Source organism: Crinia signifera, chromosome 11 (genome assembly GCF_055691185.1).
Source record: "Crinia signifera chromosome 11, ASM5569118v1, whole genome shotgun sequence".
In the NCBI taxonomy this organism is placed as follows: Eukaryota; Metazoa; Chordata; class Amphibia; order Anura; family Myobatrachidae; genus Crinia; species Crinia signifera.
Genome location: NC_139227.1, coordinates 91525101 through 91552158, shown reverse-complemented (window position 1 = coordinate 91552158; position 27058 = coordinate 91525101). Strand labels below are relative to the sequence as shown.

Here is a 27058-nt window from a genome sequence, read left to right as displayed (position 1 = left end):
CAGTATCTAACTTGTAACTACTGACTTGATTAAGTCATATCTATAGGATTTCATTAGTGGCCAAAAATGCATCCAGTTTTGATTTAAATTCATTAACAGTAGTTGCTGTAACCACCCCATCGGCAATAAGTGCCAAAATGTTACTGCTCTAATGGTGAAGAATCCTCTTCTTAATTCAGTACGGAATTTATTTTCCTTGAGCCTCAGTACATGTCCTAAGTATAGGCATGTTAGTGAACAAATCATCTCCCAGTTCCATATGATACCCAATCCTGCATTTGAACATACGAATCATATCACCTCTCAACCTCCGTTTCTCCAGGTAAAACATATTCAGCCTGGTTAACCTATCTTTGTATTCTAGTTCTAGAGACCTTTTACAAGCTTAGTTGCCTTCTCTCTACCTGTTCCAATTCTATTATGTCCTTTTTAAGGTGCAATGCCCAGAACTGAACACAATATTCCAAGTGTGCCTTGTATAGAGAGGCACTATCACATTGGCATCCCTTGAATCCATACCCCTTTTAATGCATGCCAGTGTCTGGTTTGCTTTTGCTGCTGCACTTGAGCAGTGTGCCCTATTACCCAATTTTTCATTGTTGATGACCCCCAAGTTCTTCTCTACAGCAGAATTCCCTATAAGTCCATTTAGCCTATAAGTAGCTTGTTCATTTTTGTTCCCATAATAAATTACTTTACATTTTTCAACGTTAAACTGCATTTTCCACCTTTCCGCCATCTTTCCAGTTTATTTAAGTCACTTTGTAGTGTTTCCCCATCCTATCCTGAGTTAATTTCCTTACTCAATTTCGTGTTGTCTGCAAATATTGCAATTTTACTCAAAATGGTGCAGATTTATTAAGCTCGGTGAAGTGAAAAAGTGTCTGGTTTTTATCACTGGCCAATCAGATCCTAACTGTGAAGTTACAGGTTTGGTTTGAAAAATGACAGGTAGGAGCTGATTGGCCGGTGATAAAAACCAGAAAATTTATCACTTTACCGAGCTTAATAAATCTACCCCTACTGTATGTACTTCCAATATCATTAATGAATATATTAAACAAGGTAGGTCCCAATATTGAACCTTGCGGAACTCCACTTTGGACCTTACCTCAGCTAGAATGTATGCCATGTACCACCGCTCTCTGTCCCGATTGTGCAACCATAAATTACCTAGTTTCATTAATAACCTTTTATGAGCTTTAGCAAAATCAAGCAGTATTACAACAGATTTCCCTAAGTCCAGCCCCCTACTGACTTCGTCATAGAAGCTAATTAAATTAGTCTGACATGAAAATCTATTTTTGACGAACACATGCTTAGTCTTACTAATCACTTTTTCCTGTTCTAAGAAATTTTGGATACTTTTGGATTCGTTCTAATATTTTCCCCACAAAGGATGTAAGGCTGACCAGTCTATAATTTTCAGGGTTAGTTTTGCTACCTTTCTTCTATATATTCTTCTATATTGGTACTACGTTAGCAATGCGCCAGTCCCTTGGTACCGTCCCCGATTTTATTGATTCCTCGAATATCAGATATAATGGTAGTGCTATGACAGAACTCAATTATTTTAGTATCTTTTAGAATCTTTGTCACAGTCAGATCTAATGCTAGCATCAGCTCCCATAACACACTATGGAAGTCCATTTATTTATATATGCAAAGTCTATCTAATTTATTCATGTCGCACGCAACCAATAAGAGAATGTCCAGCTTTATAATCAATGAATATTATTTATGAATGTAAACAGATGAAACTGTATCATGGATTACAAAATATAACAATACAGGTATTAAACATAATAACGATTATTATTCCAGCATCCTTAAATTAAGCTAACCTCAGTGATATATATATATATGAATGTGACTATAATGCTGTAAGGGGGCGTGGCTATGAGGCAGCAGCCATCTTATAATAACTAATTGTCGGCCATCTTAGCTAGAACACATGTTGGTCTGCCGCATGGCATTCCGCCATCTTAGATTCTTCCACATGGCACACAAAGGAACCTTAACAATCTACAGGCTCAAACAGCGGCCTGGCAATCACACATAAACTGCCTGTACTTTCATATAATTGCTTATCCACAACATTTATTCCAAATTACCTCTAACCTGCATCATGCGATATTCACAATCCTGAATATAACTTGCACATTCATCAAACACACTTAAATGGCACTATACACTTCTAAGGACTAATCATATCATAATCACATCACAAGCCATTATACACACACCATCCGAGCATCATGCTATCAACATTTGTTTCATATAAGTTGGTTTCATCCGCTAGTTTATCTAGATATTCTCACTGGATATTACACAAAGCATTCACACTCTTCAATAGAAACAGCTCAGGGCTAATCCATCCTGGGACGCAGACACACACACTTCAATACAAAGAATCCAGACAATATATTACAGAACTCCTTTACAACCACACTAAGACACACATGGGCCAGTCCAAACACCAATGTTAACCGTTTACCTGCACAAAGGACACACTGCAGGCCGGAGCCTGCAGCACATGTCTACAATTGATTCCAGGCCTTATTCTGCTTATCCCTCTGGTATGATACAAGATAGTATCTCAATCTAACAAGCCAAACAGATCCTCTGTTACAATGTCTTATCCCAATGATCCTAGCTAAACATCATTCACACAGGTCACTCTCAACTACAGACAGAAGCTTTCTTTGTGTAACCATATGTAAACATACTCTGGGCCTATGCACATGTTAATATCTGAAGACAACTAAGATTGGAAGTTACCTATTCCTAAACTTTTCTAACATAATCCATGTTCCATAACCGTGGGTCCTAGTACACAATCAATTGAGGTAGAGTATACTTAACACTTCCTGCCACACATGTAGTAGACGGCCACTCTTCCCGGGGAATCTAAGTCCATCTTATCTGGTCGACTTTCCAAAAGCAACTAACTGGTTGTGTTTCATTCACTATCCAAGGAAACTTTCTAGGGGGAGGGGAGAATCAATTCATTCACTGGCACACCCCTTTGTTTACAGTATCCTGTGACTGGCTTAGCTGGTGTTTGGGAATGTTAATGACTTCATCTCTAATGCTGGTTTTTCTGTGATTACTCCAATGTGAACGTATAATTTGTATAACATGTGAGTGCGACATGATATGAAATTCTAATAACTGTCATCTGACAGCTAATGTAATTTCGCTCATTTAGAGACCAAGCATGACATGTGGGATGAAATGTGCAACTCGATATGCAATATTTCCTGGCTTATGGGATAAAATGATTATGTATCCCTGACTATATTAATGTTATGGGCATGGTTATAATTATAATTATGGAAATTATATGCTGGGAAAAATTAGACATTGACAGTCGTCCCTTTGACAGTATATAAAACTGTCACATTAAAATTAATAATGTATAATTTCCGCATTAATTTTCATAATTCATAAAGTTTCAATATTTTTCATAAAAATATTTGTCATTGATAAAAAAAAAAGATTTTTAAAGGGTGGAACTTATGTGTATGTGTAGAAAGAAGGGGATGTATCATTTTTTGCGCAATGGCTTAATCCTAGATTAATAATAAATGGGGGAGTGCATTTACTTAACGCCGGCATGTCCAGACCATGACCTCACAATAGTTGTAGGGCCACAGCCCAGACACACACGACTGAATGATACATTTGGGGAGTGTATGTGTAGCTGTTTAGGTGGGTGTAGTGTTCCTGCATAGGTGTTGTGTTACCTACCGCAGGGTGTACAGGGTTGAACAACCTTCATATGTCCTACAAAGGATGCTGGGAAAACATGGATGAACAACATAACAAAAAAAACAATTTAACAGAGTATTATAAAGATTTCCTGAAAGAGTGGAGAACAGTCATTTCTCCTAGTGCAGTTAGTGGATGAAAAACCCGGCTAGACCTCCCAGGATAAAAACCGTCTAACGCACTTTTGGGTCATTCCTAGTGTCTCTTGACATTAAAACTAAGGGCCAAAAAAAAAGTCTCTAGTGGGTCTTCTGCTCATCACGACGTGGGGTCGTCTAGGGGTCATCATTCTCTTGGTTGGCTTGTATATTTCGTCGGCTCTTGGGGCTTTCTAGCTGGGTTCCTGTCCAGTCATCTGTCGGTATCCAAGTCGTCATCTCGAGGACCATCGTCTGTCTACAGCTGGGCTTGTCTTTTCTTATCCATTGCATCTGTAGGAAAAAGAAGTATCAATATCTTTGTATTTTAACCTATTTTCCCTACCATTCTTGGCTTCTTGTATTCCATCCGATCCACTTGTAGACTTCCGATAGTTCTGTCGTCGACTTGTTTCCCTGCAGAGACATAAACAGAAAGAACTTCCCAAGCGTTAAAAGTATCCCGCCTCCCACATCTGTGAAGCTTCTACACTCTAGAGTGCTATAGTTTAACCCTCGCCTTACTGTCTTTTGACACTAGGTGGCGCTCTAATTTATTTAAGGGTATTTCTACCCTGTACTACCAAACTTCTTTCAATTTAACCTCTATACCACTCCATATATATTACAAATACAGTTTTCTGAGCCAGATAATCTGTGTTCTTCTTCGGAAAAATGTGACTAGAGGAAAATCTGAGATATTCAGAATATTCAATCTCTCATTTTCCTCTTCTCTGTCTAATCACTAGGGACTATCAGTTGCTTGACATCTGGACCTAACACTATCAATATCTTGAGATTTATAAATCTCATTTATATCTCGTTGTCTAGGGGATGAAACTTTTTCAATGTTAGGTCCATACGCTCTCCATGCAATTAGGAGCAATAGGGGTTTCCAAATCCAATGCGTCACATTTGACCGGGTCCAATCACAGCTCTTTCCGGCTTAACTAAACAACAAACAGAAAAACAAATCGTTAGACATCTTACACGACACATGTCTGATTCTGCGAACCATCAAAACAAACAATGACAATCAAACAAACAAAAGAGAGTACGTATAGACTAACTTCCATTTCTCCTTACTTGATTCCTAAGAACCTGGACTGACAATTACATCACATACAAGTCACCACTAGGTGGCTATTAACTTTTAACCACTTCCCTATATCTATGTGTTTACATACATATGTGTCATGGGAACTATATGTCATGTGATGAACAAGCATGTTTCAAAAACAAATTTCCCAATACGTCGTTACCCTGGTACCTAGGGCGGATCGTATGCAGTACTCCTTTGAATAGAGCATGTTATCTTGTTCTCTACCTTTCCTCGTGTTCTATACCTGTATGTCTTACCATAGTCTAAACCTTCATGTGTTCGCTGTAATATTGTGTTCTACTCTTAAATCTTTAATCCACTTGTTAAAAAGGGGAGAAAGAAAGTTTAGGAGTCTTGCAAGTTACCGTTCTTCATTTTGTGCGACATCTCTGCTTCTCTATACCTACAGCAGTTATTAACCTGGGGAAGTAATTAACTTCAAATACAATTTGGCATTCTCAATTTATCTTGTTACCGTAATACTTATTACCTGAGTCAGTGTGAAACCAGTATACCTACTTCTCCAGCTGTGTCAATTTGGCATCGACCGTACCGTCTCTTACCACTTGGGAAAAACAGCATCCTCTCTGGCTGTTTGACTCCGCCTTACATTCGACTTATCTCGTCTCGGAGATGACAGCGATCTTGAATATTACGTCAACACTTACTAATAACAAGGAGTTGACACAGGGTATAGGTTAGTCAGTTTCACAATTACATCAAACACCTTAGAATAACTGGTCCCATCATATATGAATGGGGGGGGGGGTATTGCTATTCTGCATTAACAGTCTAATTGCATCTGTGTCATCACTTTTCCTATTGCCATTTTCCTATACCACAGTTTTAAACAATCACTATGCCTCTTCTTACCTCGCGTTGATGAGAGCAGACATATTTTTCAATTCTTATTGTGTAATTCATCCGGTTCGAAGCTATCAACACTGGGAAATTCTAACTTGCTGCCTTGTGTCATTTTTTTCCATTTCTTTTGGTAAACAACTGCTCGTTCACCGTGCTCACAGCACATAATAAAAGCCACCGATCCTTTTGGTCGGCTTGCTTCCTCCCTAACATGCACGTTATCACAGCGTGACCCGTTATTACCCATAATTACAGGAATAAACGTTCACAGCTTAATAGATATCGGTGGGTTATTACTTGTATGAGAGCTCCCCAAACACTCACTTCTACAGCTTCCTAGAACAGTCCCACAATCAAGCGGGTGCGAAGGATACGAGGTATGATACTCAATCACCAAGTCTTTCAACTAGCAGCGAACTTCTAGTCAACTTGCAAGGTGCGGCCTAATTTTCCAGGGTACAACAAACTTGTTTTCCTGTACCCCCAAAAACTGGATTTTCTAAAGTAGCTAATCGGATCACTGGGTTCCGATGTATCTTCTTGTACCCTCCTAGCGGATCAGTTCCACTGAAGGGGCAGTACCTATGGGCACGTCGTCACGTGCACCCTGTCCTACCTGGACTGTCCTACACTGGACTACACTGCGCTTGAGTCGTGCCATCACACACCCGTTCGCCTCAGTTATGTTTCACACTGGGCGCTAGTTACACCTTGGTCTTATGCTTATTTTTGAAATATTTCTGTACAGAAAATCTTCCTAGGCTGGTAGCTCTTCTACTGGATGTCACACGAGTGTTCCCTTGACTATCAATGGGAATTTAATCAATACTATTTGAATTTCTTGAATTTTGAACAATAATAAAATAATCCTGTTTGTAACTCAACAGGAGTCTTACTCAATTTATGAATTGTAATTATCACTCAATTAAGTATCACTACCCATCCTTGGGCATTTACCTGTACAGCGTACCTAGGCAATCACACGCGCCAGCACATGTGTCCATCACGCAAACAGTGTCTCTATGCGCGGCAGACGTTGACACCCATGTGTCCGAATCCCGCCTTCTTTTGCATACTTATGTGGGTTCACACTCTGCCACTTGGCGTTGTGTCCCACAGTAACTTAATTATTCAAGAAATCCAAACAATACACTCTTTCTATAACATTTGTGGTTAGCAAAGATATGGCACTATGAATTTAACACCTCTTACAATACTGTAGATACCTCACATTCACAGGGGAAAACAAATGCAATTTTACTCTTAACAGGTACAAACAAACTCCACACAGTACAATACCTCTTACAGTTTTCCTGCACCTATGCATTTGGGGTAACAGATCATAACAGAGAAAAAAAAAACTTTTGTTTCTATTGTGAACTATTGAAACTACAGTTGCTGTTGAGAGAGAAAGCAAATGAATCAATCCTATTCAAATTCCCCCCTTCTAAGTGAAGTTGCTTTGTCTAAGTTTCAAGGTTAAATCTATTGTCTCAACACCTTAATTTACATCTAAATACCCTCTGGCTGGTTCTTTTAAAGTTAACAAATTTTTTCTTTGCATGTTGTTATATGCTTAAGGGAAATCTGTCTTTTAGCCTGGAATAGAAAAAGAAAAAAAAAAATTTATATATCATATTTGGTAACCATTAGTTTCAGTTTCAAATGTAACACTTTAGAGTAACATTCAAATTTCACACTGCTTGGAATTTGTTAGCTTAACTGTACATTTGCCTGATTTTTCTATTGACTGGTATTTTATCTCTCTCTACTTTTATCTTTCTAAAGTTAAAATACTTATGACTCAATCCTATCAATTATGGGAATGAAAGTTTACCATTAAACACTGTACACTTTAACACTGGCATTGCTTTCCACCTTGCCTACTATTCTCATTACCATATGTTGAAAGGTATACTAAAAATAAAATAAATTTATTTAGTAGAAATAGCATTTTTACCCAGAGTTCTTTGCAACATACAACTATACAATGGCTTTCTCAGGTTGAGATGGTCTGCAGTAAAATACCTGCAATTTATGGCTATACATTATTCCCTTATAATCCGCTTCTGCTGCAATTATAAAAGATGTGCATTTATTTAAAATTTGCACTGCTTATAAAACAATTCAAATTAAAAAAAAAAACAATTCAACCTGAAACAGCCCTTGCTAATCATATCTGACTATTATTTAAAAGATAAACATCAAAAAGGGATAGCATCACATGAGAGAAAACAAATTATTATAACATATATATATAGAATCGCATCTTGGTATTTAAATATAAATAAATGTTTTTCCTTTTGTCCCAAAGTTCAAATTAGTATCTTACAGATTATGCATATGCAGGCCTGGACTATCAGCATTAGAAAAAACCCAAAACAAAACCGAAAAATTTAAAATAATTATTTCTATTCTATATGTGATCCCTCCCTTGCTGATTGGCTCAAATCTGCATAATATTGCATATCTTTAAGTATATAATATCCCATGACGAGCACCCCATCTATGGAAGTCCATTTATTTATATATGCAAAGTCTATCTAATTTATTCATGTCGCACGCAACCAATAAGAGAATGTCCAGCTTTATAATCAATGAATATTATTTATGAATGTAAACAGATGAAACTGTATCATGGATTACAAAATATAACAATACAGGTATTATACATAATAACGATTATTATTCCAGCATCCTTAAATTAAGCTAACCTCAGTGATATATATATATATGAATGTGACTATAATGCTGTAAGGGGGCGTGGCTATGAGGCAGCAGCCATCTTATAATAACTAATTGTCGGCCATCTTAGCTAGAACACATGTTGGTCTGCCGCATGGCATTCCGCCATCTTAGATTCTTCCACATGGCACACAAAGGAACCTTAACAATCTACAGGCTCAAACAGCGGCCTGGCAATCACACATAAACTGCCTGTACTTTCATATAATTGCTTATCCACAACATTTATTCCAAATTACCTCTAACCTGCATCATGCAATATTCACAATCCTGAATATAACTTGCACATTCATCAAACACACTTAAATGGCACTATACACTTCTAAGGACTAATCATATCATAATCACATCACAAGCCATTATACACACACCATCCGAGCATCATGCTATCAACATTTGTTTCATATAAGTTGGTTTCATCCGCTAGTTTATCTAGATATTCTCACTGGATATTACACAAAGCATTCACACTCTTCAATAGAAACAGCTCAGGGCTAATCCATCCTGGGACGCAGACACACACACTTCAATACAAAGAATCCAGACAATATATTACAGAACTCCTTTACAACCACACTAAGACACACATGGGCCAGTCCAAACACCAATGTTAACCGTTTACCTGCACAAAGGACACACTGCAGGCCGGAGCCTGCAGCACATGTCTACAATTGATTCCAGGCCTTATTCTGCTTATCCCTCTGGTATGATACAAGATAGTATCTCAATCTAACAAGCCAAACAGATCCTCTGTTACAATGTCTTATCCCAATGATCCTAGCTAAACATCATTCACACAGGTCACTCTCAACTACAGACAGAAGCTTTCTTTGTGTAACCATATGTAAACATACTCTGGGCCTATGCACATGTTAATATCTGAAGACAACTAAGATTGGAAGTTACCTATTCCTAAACTTTTCTAACATAATCCATGTTCCATAACCGTGGGTCCTAGTACACAATCAATTGAGGTAGAGTATACTTAACACTTCCTGCCACACATGTAGTAGACGGCCACTCTTCCCGGGGAATCTAAGTCCATCTTATCTGGTCGACTTTCCAAAAGCAACTAACTGGTTGTGTTTCATTCACTATCCAAGGAAACTTTCTAGGGGGAGGGGAGAATCCATTCATTCACTGGCACACCCCTTTGTTTACAGTATCCTGTGACTGGCTTAGCTGGTGTTTGGGAATGTTAATGACTTCATCTCTAATGCTGGTTTTTCTGTGATTACTCCAATGTGAACGTATAATTTGTATAACATGTGAGTGCGACATGATATGAAATTCTAATAACTGTCATCTGACAGCTAATGTAATTTCGCTCATTTAGAGACCAAGCATGACATGTGGGATGAAATGTGCAACTCGATATGCAATATTTCCTGGCTTATGGGATAAAATGATTATGTATCCCTGACTATATTAATGTTATGGGCATGGTTATAATTATAATTATGGAAATTATATGCTGGGAAAAATTAGACATTGACAACACCCATGAGACAGAATATCTTTATGCACCTGCATAGGCAATCACCTTCTGGGAGTTACCAATACATTCCAGAGTATGTGCAGCTCAATCGGTCCTGAAACTCTGGGCCCGATTCAGGGATAATTGGTAAGGCAACTTACCTCTCAATAGCTCAATTACCTCTCAATACCTCTAATTATTACTTATAGGCAAACACAAATTAAAATAACTGAGAGTACAATGTACAATATTAAGATAAATGGTGGCACCAACTAAACACTGAGCAGCTGAGCATGGAGGCGGGGTTATAGGGGGTAGGAGACGTGCATCCTGGGATGTCTCAAAGCTTTGCTGATTGGGGCCAGTATACAAACCCGATGTCGCCCTGTGGGGCCCATGAAACCCGAAGAAGAAAGTCCAGTTTCCCAAATTAATTTTCCTCTATAGTATTATTAATCACACCATTGACATTTGCAATAGCCTAGGGCAGTGGTTCCTCAACTGTGTGTCGTGGCACCATAGGGTGCCTCAGCGTGGGTGCCTTGGATTGATGGCCCATGACCAATTCATATTAAGTATGGGCAGGGCTATTTTTCATCAGGCTCCAGCAGGAACTGAGGCCCTTATTCTAGTTTACTCTTTCTGACAAAATATTTCTTAGATGGACAAAACCATGTGCACTGCAGGTGAGGTAGGTGCAAAACCCCATGCAAATCTAATTAACTCTGCACAAGTAACACCTGCCTCACCTGCAATGCACATGGTTTTGTCCATCTAAGAAATATTTTGTCAGAAAGAGTGAACTAGAATAAGGACCTCAGTTCCTGCTGGAGCCTGCTGAAAAATAGCCCTGGGTATGAGCAATGCAGTATGCCAAACTAGAGCTCGTGGCTGCCAATCATAAAAATATTTGGACACACAGAAGCAAATCTGCTCCCTCACCACATAATTGAACTTAAGGATATAAACACAATTTACTTTATTTTTTTAAAGATTTAACTTTTGACCCAGGGGTGCTGTGAAAAATATTGTTATGCTCTAGGGCACCATTTTCTCAAAAAGTTTAGGCCGCAGTGGTTCCCAAACTTTCTTGACCAGGGTGCCCAAAAAGTAAATTGTGCTTAACTGTCACCCTCAAGTTCACTTATGTGGTGGGGAACAAAGCTGTCCTTTTTCCGATGCTATAATAATTGTATTGTATATATTTTTAATATGTTTATTACAATATAAAATGTGAAGTTATACAATATTTCTATTATTGTATAAGTTCTTCCTTCAGGTGTGACATTGGGGCACATTTATCAAGTAATATTTGCGGGTAAATCCATGAAAACAACCGTTTTCGGGGGTTAACCGCAAATATTAAGTATCACCTAAATGTATTAAAGGGGGACCGCAGCAGGAATCTCCGATCCCTACTGCGATCCCCCCTGCAGCGCTGCTGGCCGCATCCCCCATAGGTTTCTATGCCCTTTCGGAGCCCTGTCCCTGCGCCCTCAACCTTCATACATTGAGATGATATGATTGCATTTTACAATGCGAACCTGGGCGGTAATATTCCACCCAGATCGCATTGTAAATGTGATCTTGATAAATGTGCCCCTAAGCCTGTGTTTAAGCTGCCACTATCAGTAACACCACTTGTGTACAATGCGCCTCCATCTATTCCCACATCTTTTTTTTGGAACGTGGGATTGAATATATATTTCTCATGTGTCAACCTCTGACCTATTGACTAATAGTAGTCAACCAATTGTTGTTGACCCTATGATCCATACCCACCCATGGAACAACACCTTTTGTTTCCTCTTTAGCTCACCTCCCGGTCTCCACCCTGAAACACTCAGGTATCACAATCCCCTTCTCAAGTGTTAACGATCAGACACATGGGTTCCCGCATGTGCAGTGAGGATTTCCAGGACCCTTTGTATATAGGCAGAAGGAGATAATCACTGAACTGCGGGAACATCACTACTGCATCGGTCTAGGAATCAGGCCCTTTGTGCGCTAACACCTTGGGACATACTCACCATGTCACTTTTTAGTATTTAGCAGGGCCGGATTTAGGGGTCAGGCCGCCCCTAGGCACAATATTTTTGGCCGTCCCCTGGACTCGGATGGAGGGAGAATCGCAATAGAGAATCAAATATATAAAAAAAAATGACAGGTGGCACATGCCTTGGTGCCCCCCCCCCCCCCCCTCCACCTGCTTCTGCAGGAGCCCGATGCTCTGATTGAGTGGGTGGCTACTCCAGACCTGGGAATGGCAGCATCAAGCTCCTGGCCTCTGAGGGGACAAGAGAGCTGGCGTGCCTCTCCTTAAACTCAAAGTCTGTGCAGAGATAAGCAAGCAGAGCCCTGCCCTACCCGTTTACTGCCTGCGGGAAGCTCTGGTAGTCTGTGCAGAGAGCTGGAGCAGGGATGAGCCCAGCCTGCCCTGCCTGTTCACAGCCTGTGGAGAGCTCCGGCCGTGAAGTGTTGGATTGCAAGCCAATCAGAGCTTGTAGTCCAGCAGCCAATAAGGAGCTGCTGCTCCCTGACTGCAAGTTGCAATAAGCCTGTGACCGGGGCTTCATTTAAATACCGTCAGCGCTGTATTAGTGGCTGTCTGCCATACATAATATGTGCCGCCCCTAGGCCCATGCCTCACAGGCCTAGTGGTAAATCCGGCCTGGATATTTAGATGTGTAAATTACCAGCTGTACATCAGCATTACCTGCTTCTCATAATCAGAAACCTCAGTAAGTACCAGAGATGCATACAGTGCTGTCACACCTTTCATTTTAGTGTCTCCACTTACTGTATTTTAAAGAAAATTTGAAATCCAAAAATTCCACACAATGAGCACATTACATAGAAACACATGATATAGTGAGAATAAAAGAAACAAAATGAAACAATTGTAATTTTGCAGCTGACATATATTTATACCGTTAATATAACATCCTTTTTGTCTTGAAACAGCTCCACTACATCTACAGAAGGGTGTTACAGGTTTCTTGGGACAGTTCATTGCTGAGAATCGATTCCGCATACAAAGCATTGACGTCATCATCATCAATACACATGCCCTCTCCTGGAAACAGCCTAAATGTGCACGCTGTCCACTGGAAGCCAATGACAACATAACATTATGTCAGTGACTCTATGACTTCATGTAGCAGAATATGGAGATAACCTGGCAGAAGACAATCCTCAGGGCTGTACTACCAAGAAGTCCATGATCACAAAGCAACAGTACTGAAAAAAGAGATTTCCTGGCAAAATTGTCTCCAGATCCTGCTGACCAGGGAAATCATTAGAAGCAAATGTTCAGTTTTGCAGAACTAAGTCAGTACAAGAGACACCTACATTGCTGTCATTGCTAATCAGTGAAAAGATTAATCAAATAAATACTTTTTTTCATTTGGTAGCTATAAAAATCAATAGAGTAACATAATAGTCAATTACCCTTAGACTAAAGCATTCAGGGTGTTTTGGATAACAGATTATTCCGCATTTCAGAATATTTTCATATTTCAATGAGGTATCTTGCATTTATGTTGTATAAACACATCAGACGCATGAAATACACACAACAATGTTTTATTTGTGCATGAAACAAGGCACTGAATTTGAATGCCAAGCAATCCTTTTCTTGCACATAGTAAGTGCCAGTAACATATCATGTCCCCAGTAGTGCCAGTTACATACCATGTCCCCAGTAGTGCCAGTTACATACCATGTCCCCAGTAGTGCTAGTAAAGTTGTCCCTAGTAGTGCCAGTTACATATCATGTCCCCAGTAGTGCTAGTACAGATGTCCCCAGTAGTGCCAGTTACATACCATGTCCCCAGTAGTGCCAGTTACATACCATGTCCCCAGTAGTGCTAGTACAGATGTCCCTAGTAGTGCCAGTTACATATCATGTCCCCAGTAGTGCTAGTACAGATGTCCCCAGTAGTGCCAGTTACATATCATGTCCCCAGTATTTCTAGTACAGATGTCCCCAGTAGTGCCATTTACATATCATATACCCAGTAGTGCTAGTACAGATGCCCCAGGTAGTGCCAGTTACATATCATATCCCCAGTAGTGCTAGTAGAGATGTCCTCAGTAGTGCCAGTTACATACTGTATCATGTGCCCAGTAGTGCCTGTTACATATCATATCCCTAGAAGTGCTAGTACAGATGTCCCCAGTAGCGCTAGTACAGATGTCCCCAGTAGTGCCAGTTAAATATTATATCCCCAGTAGTGCTAGTACAGATGTCCTCAGTAGTGCCAGTTACATATCATATCCCCAGTAGTGCTAGAACAGATGTCCCCAGTAGTGCCATTTACATATCATATACCCAGTAGTTCTAGTACAGATGTCCCCAGTAGTGCCAGTTACATATTATATCCCCAGTAGTGCTATTACAGATGTCCTCATGAGTGCCAGTAACATATCATATCCCCAGTAGTGCCAGTTACATATCATATCCCCAGTAGTGCTAGAACAGATGTCCCCACTAGTGACAGTTACATATTATATCCCCAGCAGTGCTGGTACAGATGTCCCCAGTTGTGCGTTACTTATCATACCCCCAGTAGTGCCAGTTACATATCATGTCCCCAGTAGTGCCAGTTACATATTATATCCCCAGTGGTGATGGTACAGATGTCCCCAGTTGTGCGTTACTTATCATATCCAAAGTAGTCCACATTAATTAAGCACACAGGCTTCTTAAGACTCGTTTGATAAGTGGGATAAATATGGATATTGAATATTTGGTTCCAATAGATGATGCCTCCTGTTGGGAAACAGCAGCCACTTCAGTTTACAATAGGTGTTCTTAATCTACAGGTCCCAAGGACAAGTGCTATTCTAATTACTAACAATGCCTTCATATTATTTTGTATGTTCCAAGTATCCTTATTATATTTATTTTAAAATATTTTATATTGTAAGATAATATAAAGAAAGTGTTACCACTAGAATGACATTCACTGATTATTTACCAAATGTATGTAGAATTCTTCTCAGGGTATGCATTGAGGGGTGCCGGATGATGCTCCGACAGTGGGGATCCCAACAGTCAGGATCCTGACTGCTAGTGCTCCGACAAGGGGGTTCCCGACGTCGCGATACTGACTGTCGGGATCCCCACTGTCGGAGCCCCTTACCACACCGGCTCTGAGTACAGGAGCCTGGAAGAGTGAAATAGCACATCTACAGAACTCTCAGGCATTATCATTATACTGGAACTACTGGAAGGAAAGGGTTTTTCCATGTTTTAATTGATAAGTCAATGATTGTGTCTGCAAAACCTGTCCAATAATCACAATGGCCAAGTAAGAGAAGTCAGGCAAGAAGATTGGAGAATGAACCTGCAAACTGCTTCTGTCCCATATACAGTAAGTAAGTGCTCCAGTATAGGGCATTATCCCCACAGGTGTCAGGTATCCAACAGAGAGGCTGGAAGGAAACCACATTACATACATCTGTTAGTCAATTAATATGAATAAAGATTTGTAAGTCCAGTGTCTTCATTATTCAGTCTTCAGTACATAATTCTCCTAGAGAGTCTTGGGTTTGGATGTGGTTTAGCACAGTGGGATTTGAACTAACTACTGTAGCTATTGATTTTGACTATACAGTCAATATCGATAAACAAAATCGCACCATGACCCTTCTCAAACGGACAAAACCATGTTCACTTCAGGGGGGTAGATGTAACATGTGCAGAGAGACTTAGATTTGGGTGAGTTATTTTGTTTCTGTGCAGGGAAAATACTGACTGCTTTATTTCTACACTGCAATATAGATCTCACTTTGAAGTCAAACCCCACCTAAATCTAATTCTCTCTGCGCAAGTTACATCTGCCCCATCTGCAGTGCACATGGTTTTGTCCATTGAGAAGAAATTTGCCTTTGCGAGTGAACCAGAATACCCCCCCCCCCCCCCCCCCCCATTTGTGCACACCATGAGTTCACAGCAAAGGATAGTGTCCTAATAAGGCTACATGATATAGGGTGTTACAATTGTGTACACATATAGGATTATTTTTATATTGGGGGGGGGGGGGTTTGGGTAAAATTACTACTTTAAATTTGAAAATGTAAACTTTATAGAATTTAAGCTCGGGCCAGATTAACATCTCTCATATGTATATTTCACATATACTGTATGTGTATACTGATGTAGGTGTGATGTTAGTATTATGCTCTGTTGTGTAATATACAGTAGGTGTAATGTCTGTGTGTTACCCTGCTGTTCAATGTAAGTGTGATGTCAGTGTAATGTTAGTGTGTAGCCCTGCTGTGTAATGTCGGTGTGATGTCAGTGTAATGTCCGTTTGTAGCCCTGCTGTGTAATGTCGGTGTGATGTCCGTGTGTAGCTCTGCTGTGTAATGTCGGTGTAATGTCAGTGTCTACCTCTATTGTGTAATGTCAATGTGATGTTAGTGTGTAGCCCTGCTGTGTAATGTCGGTGTGATGTCAGTGTCTAACCCTGCTGTGTAATGTCGGTGTGATGTCAGTGTCTAGAACTGCTGTGTAATGTCGGTGTGATGTCAATGCCTACCCCTGTTGTGTAATGTCAGTGTGATGGTAGTGTGTAGCCCTGCTGTGTAATGTCAGTGTGATGTCAGTGTCTAGAACTGCTGTGTAATGTCAGTGTGATGTCAGTGCCTACCCCTGTTGTGTAATGTCAGTGTGATGGTAGTGTGTAGCCCTGCTGTGTAATGTCGGTGTGATGTTAGTGTCTATCTCTGCTGTTTAATGTTGGTGTGATGTCAGTGTCTTGCCCTGATGTGTAATGTCGACTTGATGTCCGTGTGTGGCCCTGCTGTGTAATGTTGGTATGATGTCATTGTGTAGCCCTGCTGTGTAATGTCGATGTGTTGCCCTGCTGTGTAATATCAGTGTGATGTCCATGTGTGGCTCTGCTGTGTAATGTTGATGTGTTGCCCTGCTGTGTAATGTCAGTGTCTACCCCTGCTGTGTAATGTCAGTGTGATGTCCGTGTGTTTCCCTGCTGTGTAATGTCAGTGTGATGTCTGTGTGTTTCACTGCTGTGTAATGTCTGTGTGATGCCAGTGTCTACCCCTGTTGTGTAATGTCAGTGTGATGTCCGTGTGTTTCAATGCTGTGTAATGTCTGTGTGATGCAAGTGTCTACTCCTTTTGTGTAATGTCAGTGTGATGTCCGTGTGTTGCCCTGCTGTGTAATGTCAGTGTGATGTCCGTGTGTTTCACTGCTGTGTAATGTCTGTGTGATGCAAGTGTCTACCCCTGTTGTGTAATGTCAGTGAGATGTTAGTGTATAGCCCTGCTCTGTAATGTTGATGTGATGTTCGTGTGTCGCCCTGCTTTGTAATGTTGGTGTGATGTCATTGTGTAGCCCTGCTGTGTAATCAGTGCCAGATTGTGGTCTACAGTAAATGGGCCTGGAGCGCAAAATTATCAAGGGCAATAATGTGCAATAATAGGGGTTGTGGCCAGCACCTAATAATGTGGGGGGCGTGACCAGTGTCCTGGTTGGGTGGTCTGCTCATGGGTGTGTCTCTATTTGTGTAAATACTTTCAACTAATTATATATATTATTATATGTGTGTGTGCTGGAAAAGGCAGGGGGCTGGCATAGGAAAAATGCAAAGGGTTTAGTATAGGGTGGTGTGGCACCCCACTCCAGTGGTACCCCCTATATGCCCCATGCCACCAGGAACCTGCCTAACCCATTGCCCTGGGGGCTCAGGGGTTAACAGAAGTCCCAGCGAGTGCCCCAGCTCCCTTTCACGTGAAGGGAGTCTGGGCTCAAGGGGATTGCCTGGCTGGGGAGCACGCCAAAGAGGTCAGGGGTGACCAGGGGGCCGGACGTGAGGAGCGGGCTGTGAGGAGGAGGAAGCGTGTGTGGAGGAAAGACGCACGCCTGCAAAAGGAAGAGTGGAGGAGTGAAGTGCCGGAGCCGGTACCTGTGAGCCGCCGCATCCCCGCTACATCCCGGCGGTGATTAACGGGGCAGGACAGAGCCGGGGGATTAAAGGAGCCACCGACTGTGCATGGACCTGGGCTGCGGCGGTGATTGACAGCGGGAGAAGAGTCGGGCGACGTCATCGCCGGGTGCAGGCGCACCAAGGAGGATAGCGCTGCTAGTACCACTGGACCGGAGTGCAGCTCAGCCGTGACCACGCCGACCCAGAAGACCTGAGCCAGCCGTGGGAGGGCAGAGGACGGCCCAGGATCCAGAGAGCCGGGAGCAGAGTCGCTACTGGTGGGAGCCGGCAACGGAAGCAGACTACACAGGTATTTGATGCCATCCATCTAACCCGCACCCTGCCACCCTGAGCAAGTCCCCTTCAGAAGGTCCAGTTTTCCCAGGATACTCAGCCCTCCTGCACTTTGCTGCCCTGTGGGAAGGTTCCACAAGGCCTTTGGAGGCACAAGGACCCCTCATTTCCCCGGCTATCCAGCAGCCCTGTTGTCCCTCTATAGCAGTGGTGGCCAACCTGTGGCTCTTGAGCCTCATGCGGCTCTCCCCCTTGTAAAGTGCGGCTCCTGCTCCCACTGCTGCCTGCCGCCCACCGTCTGTCCCAGTCCCCCCTGCTGCCGGTTCCCTGAATCCCTTCTCCTTCTGAGGGGAGGAGAGCGCGCACCGCGCATCTCTCCTACCCCTTACTGTGCATCCTTGTGACTGGGCCATCCACCAATCAGAGCTCGTGGGCCAGCAGCCAATCAGGAGCTGGCCAGCGAGCTTCGATTGGTGGGCGGCCCAGTCACAGGGAAGTGAGGGGGAAGGAGACGCGCGGTGTGCTGTGCTCTCCTCTCATCGGTGACATGACAGGAGGACTGCAGGGGGACACCAGACTGTCCTCTCCTCGCCTGGCAGCAGCAGCAACGGTGAGTGCTGCTGCTGGGAAATTTGCACTGTGGGGGCATAGCAGTTTGTGGCATTGTGGGGGCATAGCAGTTTGTGGCACTGTGGGGGCATAGCAGTTTGTGGCACTGTGGGGGCATAGCAGTTTGTGGCACTGTGGGGGCATACCAGCTTTTTGGCACTGTGGGGGCATACCTGGCACCGTGTGGTGCATACCTGGCACCGTGGGGGGCATATGTGTATCTGGCACTATTGAAGGCATATTTGTATCACACCCACCCAAGGGGTCAAAATAGACTACGCCCCTTTTTTTGGCGCACGTGCCTTCGGCGCGCGCATGATGTCGGCTCTTTAGCTTGACTACCGATATTTTTCGGCTCTTTACCTCTGACCGGTTGGCCACCCCTGCTCTATAGGAAACCCTGCTGTGCTCTGAATTGCAGGGCCAGTGATCCCATCGCTTATACCAGCCGCCTGCAGGGCCACTGACCCCATCCCAGAGGTTATTGCTGTATTAAGACTTCCTCTACAGCCGGTTGTTGCATTTCTAGCAGGGAGTTACCCTAGGTAATGGGAACTCGCCTGTACCTCTTTAATCTGTTCTGGCCTATTTATAGTAATGTGCACACTAAGGGCCTTATTCTGGTTGGAGCGGCCGGGCCGTACGCGGACGTCCCGGTGTTTTTTATGATCTGCGCATGCGTACATTCGCTAATGCGCAGGCGCGACCACTCCACAACGCTTACGGACGGGTCTCTACGTGCGAAAAAACCTATACGCGAGTGTACGGGCATTGGGGGCGGCATAGGGGCGTGATGAGGGGAGCGGCCGAAATAATGAGGGAAAATGGGCGTAAATATGGGCGTACACGGGGGTGTGCACCAAAAATGAGCGGTGCTACTACCGCACGATCGCCTACAGCACCGTTCATTTCGGACACAAAACAGGCGGCCGCCAACCGCCATCTCAAACCACCCCTACAGATACCGCATGCCAGCGTGGGCCTGGGTTTGCTAATTTACGCTGCTTACTACCAAACACATACACCTGAATGTAATAACCAATGCTGCAGTCTATTAAGTCCAAACCATGATTTCACTACCTGCAAGCCACACACAGCACTCAAACACATTGGAAGCTTATCTTTCTATACTTCTCTACGTTTAAAGGTTTGTTTAATTTAAGGTAAGAATCTTTTTAAGACCTGCTTATATATGCTAAGGTAGGTATTTGTTAAACAGTTAGACACATTCACTACGTGCTTTCATAGACTTTACACAGTAGCACACTCAATCGACACAAGTCGACATGTGTCAACGTGTTCACTCTAATACAAACATAGGTTTTGTATTTATGATACAATAACATAAACCACATCTAACACCTACAAAGGATGTTTCAGCAATGTTTTAAGCCCATGCCCACTATTTTGCACATTAATTAATTCAATCAATTAATAAATTTTCATAATTATAGTTGAAAGGCAAGATTTGCAGGTCCATATATGTGAAGGGTATGTCAGCGTACACGGACGTACGCTCACTCTCACGAGCGGTGACATAAGCTGACTTTTCTATTGAAAACTATAGGGACCCGTCCGTGCAAGCTGGCGTACGCTCAGATAGCCGCAAGAAGTCGGTGGGAAGACAGACGAGAGACGTCCGTAAACGGTGGTGTACGCTCAATTGTACGCCAGTTGTCGGAGTGTAAGGGCTGGCCCGTCCGTGTACGTTGGCGTACGCACATTTGTACGCCACTCCCCTTCGACGTTGTTTCTGGCCGTACGTATGCGGCTGAGTTGTGGGTGGACTTAACCCCAACGGCCGCGTGCGGATAGCGTACGTTATTAGCGAACGTACGCACGTTTGGCCGCTCCGATCAGAATAAGGCCCTAAGCCAGGGCCTAGTCTTTACTCTGAGGACTTGCCTTCGTGGGACATTTGCTTGAACTCAGGGACTGTGTTTTGTATAAGGGACTATAGTTTAATATGGGATGCAGTCAATTTCCTAGCGGTCGGAATCCCGGCGTTCAGAATCCCGACGCTGGAATCCCGACCACCGAAATCCCGAAACTTTCTCCCTCCGTGGGTGTCCACGACACCCATAGAGGGAGAATAAATTAGTGTGCCGAGCGTAGCGAGGCACCAGGCCTGCTGCGTGGCGAGCGCAGCGACCCCGCAAGGGAGGGCGCTTCACGTCCCCCCCTTGCCAGGATCTCGGCGGTCGGGATTCCAGCGTCGGGATTTTGAACAGCGGGATTCCGACCGCCGGGATTCCATACCGAAAACCGTTTAATATGCATATATAAGGTGCGTGTTGCCACCTAGTGGACATTCTATACCAAAGCATTACAGTTATTCTTGTTGGTAGTCATTCTCTTTAAAGCCGTCTTTTATGCGATGTCTTTCTGATCACAATTTTTTCCTATCAATAAATATCCATTGCTGCCAGTCGTAGTTGTTTTCTCTCTTTTGTGGGTCTCCTCCCGGGTGTCCTATTCCCTGCCACAGGCGCGTTTCCATTAACCAAAGGGCCATGAATAATCCAGAGTGCACAGCTGTCATCTGATCCAGGCACGCCCTCCCATCTCATCGTTTCAGGGGCTCCTGTCACAGTGGAAAATGGCAAAGAGGTTGGCATATGCAAGGGCCTGGCACAAATAGAATATACTTACCTTCCAGCAGACTTTGGGCTTCAGTTCCGACCAAGTATCGCCATCATTGAGAGCATCGGATGATATATATGCACACACATAAGGCTCCAAATTTATTAGAAAAGTGCTGGTGCAGTCTAATGCATATATATATATATATATATATATATATATATATATATATATATATATATAATTACAAATTCCAACACAGGATGCAGGAAGGTGCACCAGCAGGGCACCGATGTCCTAAGATACTTGCGGGGTGAGGCGGCACTCCAGTCATAAAAAAAATACTGAAAGCCAAAACTTGGTAGACAACATTTCAGCACCTGTTATGTGGTCACCTAAGTTTACCACACCATATACCCCTTATACAGGATTCAGTATTGAATCCCGGCGGTCGGGATCCCGGCGTTCAGAATCCCGACGCCGGAATCCCGACAGCCGAAATGCCGACAAGGGGGGGACGTGGATCGCCCCCCCCTTGCGGGCTCGCTGCGCTCGCCACGCAGCGGGCCCGGTGCCTCGCTGCGCTCGGCACGCTATTTTATTCTCCCTCCAGGGGTGTCGTGGACACCCCAGGAGGGAGAAAGTGTCGGCATTTTGGCGGTCGGGATTCCGGCGTCGGGATTCTGAACGCCGGGATTCCGACCGCCGGGATCTTAACTGCATCCCCTTATACAAATCATGCAACACAATAGTAACCCTCTTATACTGTACTTGCCTCTTACACATTATGCCACATGGATTGAGTCAAAATATACACTCTACAAAACAGATTGAGGCAAACTTCACAATATGCTTTACAAACAGGGACATTGCGCACCAGAGGCGCACATTAAAAATGTACACCATAATGCCCATTACATGTTAATCCACACACCATAATGTCCATTATGTATTATGCCAAACACCATAATGCATATTAAATATTAAGCTACATAAGTGCTGTTTACCTACATGCTCATTGCCAGGGGTTCCATGCTCATTGTCAGGGGTTCCATACTCATTGCCATGTGGGATTAAATGCTCATTACCAACCCTAACTTCCCCCTCCCGGCAGCCTAACACTAATCTCCCCCTCCCCGCAGCCTAACCCTAATCTCCCCCTCCCCACAGCCTAACCCTAACCTCCCTCTCTCCACAGCCTAACCCTAACTTCCCCCTCACTGCAGCCTAACCCTTAACTCCTCCTCCCCGCAGCCTAACCCTAATCTCCCCCTCCCTCAGTCTAACCCCAACATCCCCCTCCCGCAGCCTAATCTCTCCCTCCCTCAACCTAATTTCTCCCTCCTTGCAGCCTAACCCTAACCTCTCCCTCCATGCAGACTAACCCTAATCTCCCCCTCCTGCAGCCTAACCTTAACATCTCCCTTCCTGCATGCAAATAACACGGAGATCATACATCCAACCTGTACCACTGGTTTAGGATATCCTTTTTATGAGCATAGTGTTCTCATAATCGCCATTTAATTATTAAGGTCTTGTAATCCACCACATTATAAAAGCTACATAAACAGGTTATACTTGTTTTATAGGATTATAGTCTTTTGTAGTATGTTTTTCTTTTGGCATTTTGAAACACACTCTTAACGATTAAGAAAGTCTTAAGAGATTCCCATTGAAACTATGGATTAAAAACCAGAACTTCTGGGTTGCACAGCTTTTTGGAGATCCTCACACAGAAAATAGGTATGTTGACTTTTTTTTATCCTATTATCCTGTTTGTATGTCTGTATTATGAAGGTGCAGGGTAAAGTCTTTCCTTTTTTTTTTACTTCTTGAAATCCATGAACATAAGGCTCAAATTAGGAGCAGGCATGGAAGACTACTGTGGAGCAATGATGCATTATGTATTATTGGTTTTGAGTTTGAGCATTCTGCGAGGCATCGCTGACTTGTTCGCAAGGAGGAAAGGAAAGAGTATCATCAGTGTCATCAAGAAAATACCACTACCAATCCACATTTTAAGGATATCCATGATTAACCACAGAAGGTTAAATGAAATAACTTACTGGCAGATCCTAGGCAGATCATAGGCATTTGAATGGGGGTTGGGCAAGGGAGCCGCATGTTCCCCCAAACATTTGAGAAGCACCAGTCAATGTACCGGGTTGCAGGGTGCAGAGCTGCCACCCGATCCCTCACTGGTAACAGATGTCTAATGCGATAATGCATGCTCAGTAAGACCGCAACCAGTACTATTTTTCTGGAAAAATAGGTCCAGGAACTCCAGGTCTGGGGGCGGATCAATTAAATTAAAAAATATAAATATATAATAGAGAGAGGGAGAGAGAGATAGATCTATATATTGTATTTAGAAACAAAGGCACTCACAGGTGACTTTAAAATACAATTTATCTTATGAAAAGTAGATTTTCAGTTCCTGATGATGTCATATTTCATTAGAGGTTCAGGAACTGAGTTCCTGCTGGTTCCTGCTGAAAAATAGCACTGACCGCAACATAATATAAAGCCACCACTGATGCAATCCTTTACATACCGCAGGGTAGGGCTCCTGTAGAGGCGCCTGTTCATGGATAAGATTTTTAATACATCTGGGGAGTAATTGGTTTTGCAATGCCAGAATAGTGGCAACTCTATTTATTATGTCTTAAATAGTAAATGGTCCATTTATTGTATTTTTATTACATACACTTTTATCTGTATTATTATCTCATCCAAAATAACTGAGCTACTTATTATGTCACCTGTGCTAGGTGACCCTACAGTATCCTTAAAACCAGGACTGTTAGTTTGCCTTGAGCACTGAGGTTAGAAGCACTGGAATAGGGGGGATTACTGTCACAACTTATTTCAAGAAAAAGAATCAAACCCTGTGGCCACCAGTACCAACCTAATGTCAGCATTCCCAAAATCCCCTTCAGTAAGAGGATTTTATTGCTTGGCAGACCCGGGGACTTTAAAATCCCCATACATGCAGTGGTGTCACAAGGGGGTGATGGAGTTGTGGACCGCTCCCAGAAGTCACCTTACCAGAAGGACACGCGCACACCAGAATGATGACTCCTACAACGATAAAGTCCTACTTGCGGTGGGGATGGCATTTCTCCCAACAGGACCCTTTCCAGGAGGGACAAAATGCTCTGGTCCTAGACTTCTTTCTTCATTTATAATTGCCATCACCTGAGTTGAACTAGTTAATTGATAAGGTGTCTCACCTCCAGGGCAGCCATCAGCGGGGACTGTGATTACTCCAGTCCCTGGCCCAGACAGAAAGGGGGCCCCAGGAGTTGAGTTTATAAAGTATAATTTGTCATAAACAAAGTTCACATTTTCCATGAGAGGTTGAGTAGTGCAGCCAGTGCTGCAGCCACAGGTCTCACCAGGCATTCAAGGTGTTCGAGAAAGGGAAGGGGGGCCCTGCCTATTTTGTCAGTCCTGGGCCCCACAATTTCTGATGTCATCACTGTTCACCTCCACCAGTAAGCAATGTATGAGTAAGTAATGACTACTATACACCTTTGCTAGGTGACCTACAAAATGCAAACAGTTTGGGGTCCTGAGGACCAAGTTTGAAAATGCTGAACAGTGATGAAATAGTGACACGGTTCTAAAACTCGGACCTTATTAGTCCCCGTTCCCTTACCAGAAACTATTATACAGGACCATATTCAATCTTTGCTAAATGCAAATAGATTGAATTTATTGATCCAGGATTAACTGAATTTAGATTTTTCTACAACTGATTTGTCAATGCAAATACATATCCTCAAGGATAATATAGGCAATCCAGTGGTTACACTGATCCTAAATGGTGGCAGAATGAGTATAGGCACATTGGTATTATACTGTATGTGGGCAATGCTGATATATATTGTCATATCGTTTGCTTCTTCTTCCTACTTCATGGCAGCCACACAATGGGTTCATCCCTCTCTCCCTTCTATAGTAAACAGGTAGTTTTCCCCTAGGACATGCCCCCTCTTCTCACTCCCCTATATGAACCAGCTCCTCCCTTTTGACACTAGTCTTTTTCCTGTCTCCTTGTAAGATAGGTAGTGTAGTTTGGTTATTTTTCTCCTTACCAGTAGGTGTTATGCTGCTGGTCCTGGGCAGTGAGGGATGGTGGTGCCTATATCCCTGATGGAAGTTCTTGCCGGTGGTGTGGATATGGAGTCAACCCTGTTCCGGTCGGTGGCGTCTCCTTTGCGCATGGCCGGGTGCCGGTGAGTGTCCAGCGGCAGTGTCTGTGCAGCAGCATGGCACTTGCGCGCGTGGGGGGGGAGGGCAGCGCATGTCTATTCTGACACATGCTGTGCCGAGTTCCAGGTGCCGGAAGATGGGAGGGCGCGCGGCTATGACACGCCGCTCACTGTTTCCGGCACAGAGAGGGTTCCACAGCGGCGTGCATTCCAAAGGGCGGAAGTGCCCTATATAATGCCCCTGGCCGGTGTTACAGGCGCTGGCAGTAATGGTCTGTGTTAAACAGAAGTGGTTGGGGTACTTATGTAGTATCTGGGCTGCCGATTTCTAAATCGGGTCGGATCGGGAGATCGCATCGCATCGCATGCGACCATGCGATGCGATGACCCGATTTTTCCATAGGAATCAATGTTAAAATGGACTGAGTCCATTTTAACATGGAATTCAATGGGAAAAATGGGTCCTTTTCATACCCCTACTATCCAAGTGGGCATGGAGTTGGATATAAACCTGTGGCGAGCGTAGCGAGCCACCGAGCCCGAAGCGTGGCGAGCGAAGCGAGCCCCGCGAGGGGACGAATACCGTCCCCTCGCGGGGCTCGCTTCGCTCGCCACGCTTCGGGCTCGGTGGCTCGCTACGCTCGCCACAGGTTTATATCCAACTCCATGCCCACTTGGATAGTAGGGGTATGAAAAGGACCCATTTTTCCATAGGAATCATTTTAACATTGATTCCTATGGAAAAATCGGGTCATCGCATCCGATATCGCATCCGATATCGGATGCGATGCGATGCGATATCGCATCGCATCGCATCTGATTGTATGCCTTAACTTAAGGCATACAATCAAAAAATCGGCAGCCCAGATACTACATAAGTACCGTGGTTGGTTCCTATTGCTGGTGGCCATGGAGGATACCTCTCAAAAAGCAACAGTATCGCTGCCCAGGTAAGTCCCCAGTGTAGGACTGCTTTTTAGTTTCATTTATATTTAGCTCAGATAGTTAGTAGTTCTCTTGTTTATTGTAATGTGCCTTCTTATAATAAGAAGAAAGCCAAGAAAAAGACAGCTAAAACATGTCTGGCCTGTGACAAATCCTTTGTGGGAGAAGAATCCCTTTGCCAAGATTGTGTTAAAGAGTCCACTACTACTGCTGGCACTTCATCACAACTGACTGAACTTATGGCATGGATGAAGAGGAATTTTTGGTACTTCTTTACTTTCACGGCGCCACTAGATTAGGACAGATAGGAAATCGCGGTCATCGCGGGCATTGAATGCACTAAAAAATCGGGT

At 43.3% G+C, this 27058-nt stretch overlaps 1 protein-coding gene across 3 annotated transcripts in view; it reads left to right on the top strand.

Annotated features, from left to right (window-relative positions):
* Positions 1-15598, top strand: part of VWCE (von Willebrand factor C and EGF domains) — a 58412-nt gene extending 42814 nt beyond the window's left edge. For all 3 annotated transcript variants that reach the window (XM_083163624.1, XM_083163623.1, XM_083163622.1), the window contains one exon: positions 13064-15598. The gene's annotated coding sequence lies outside the window, so the exon portion shown is untranslated. The remainder of the gene's footprint in view (positions 1-13063) is intronic.
* Positions 15599-27058: the final 11460 nt, after the last annotated feature.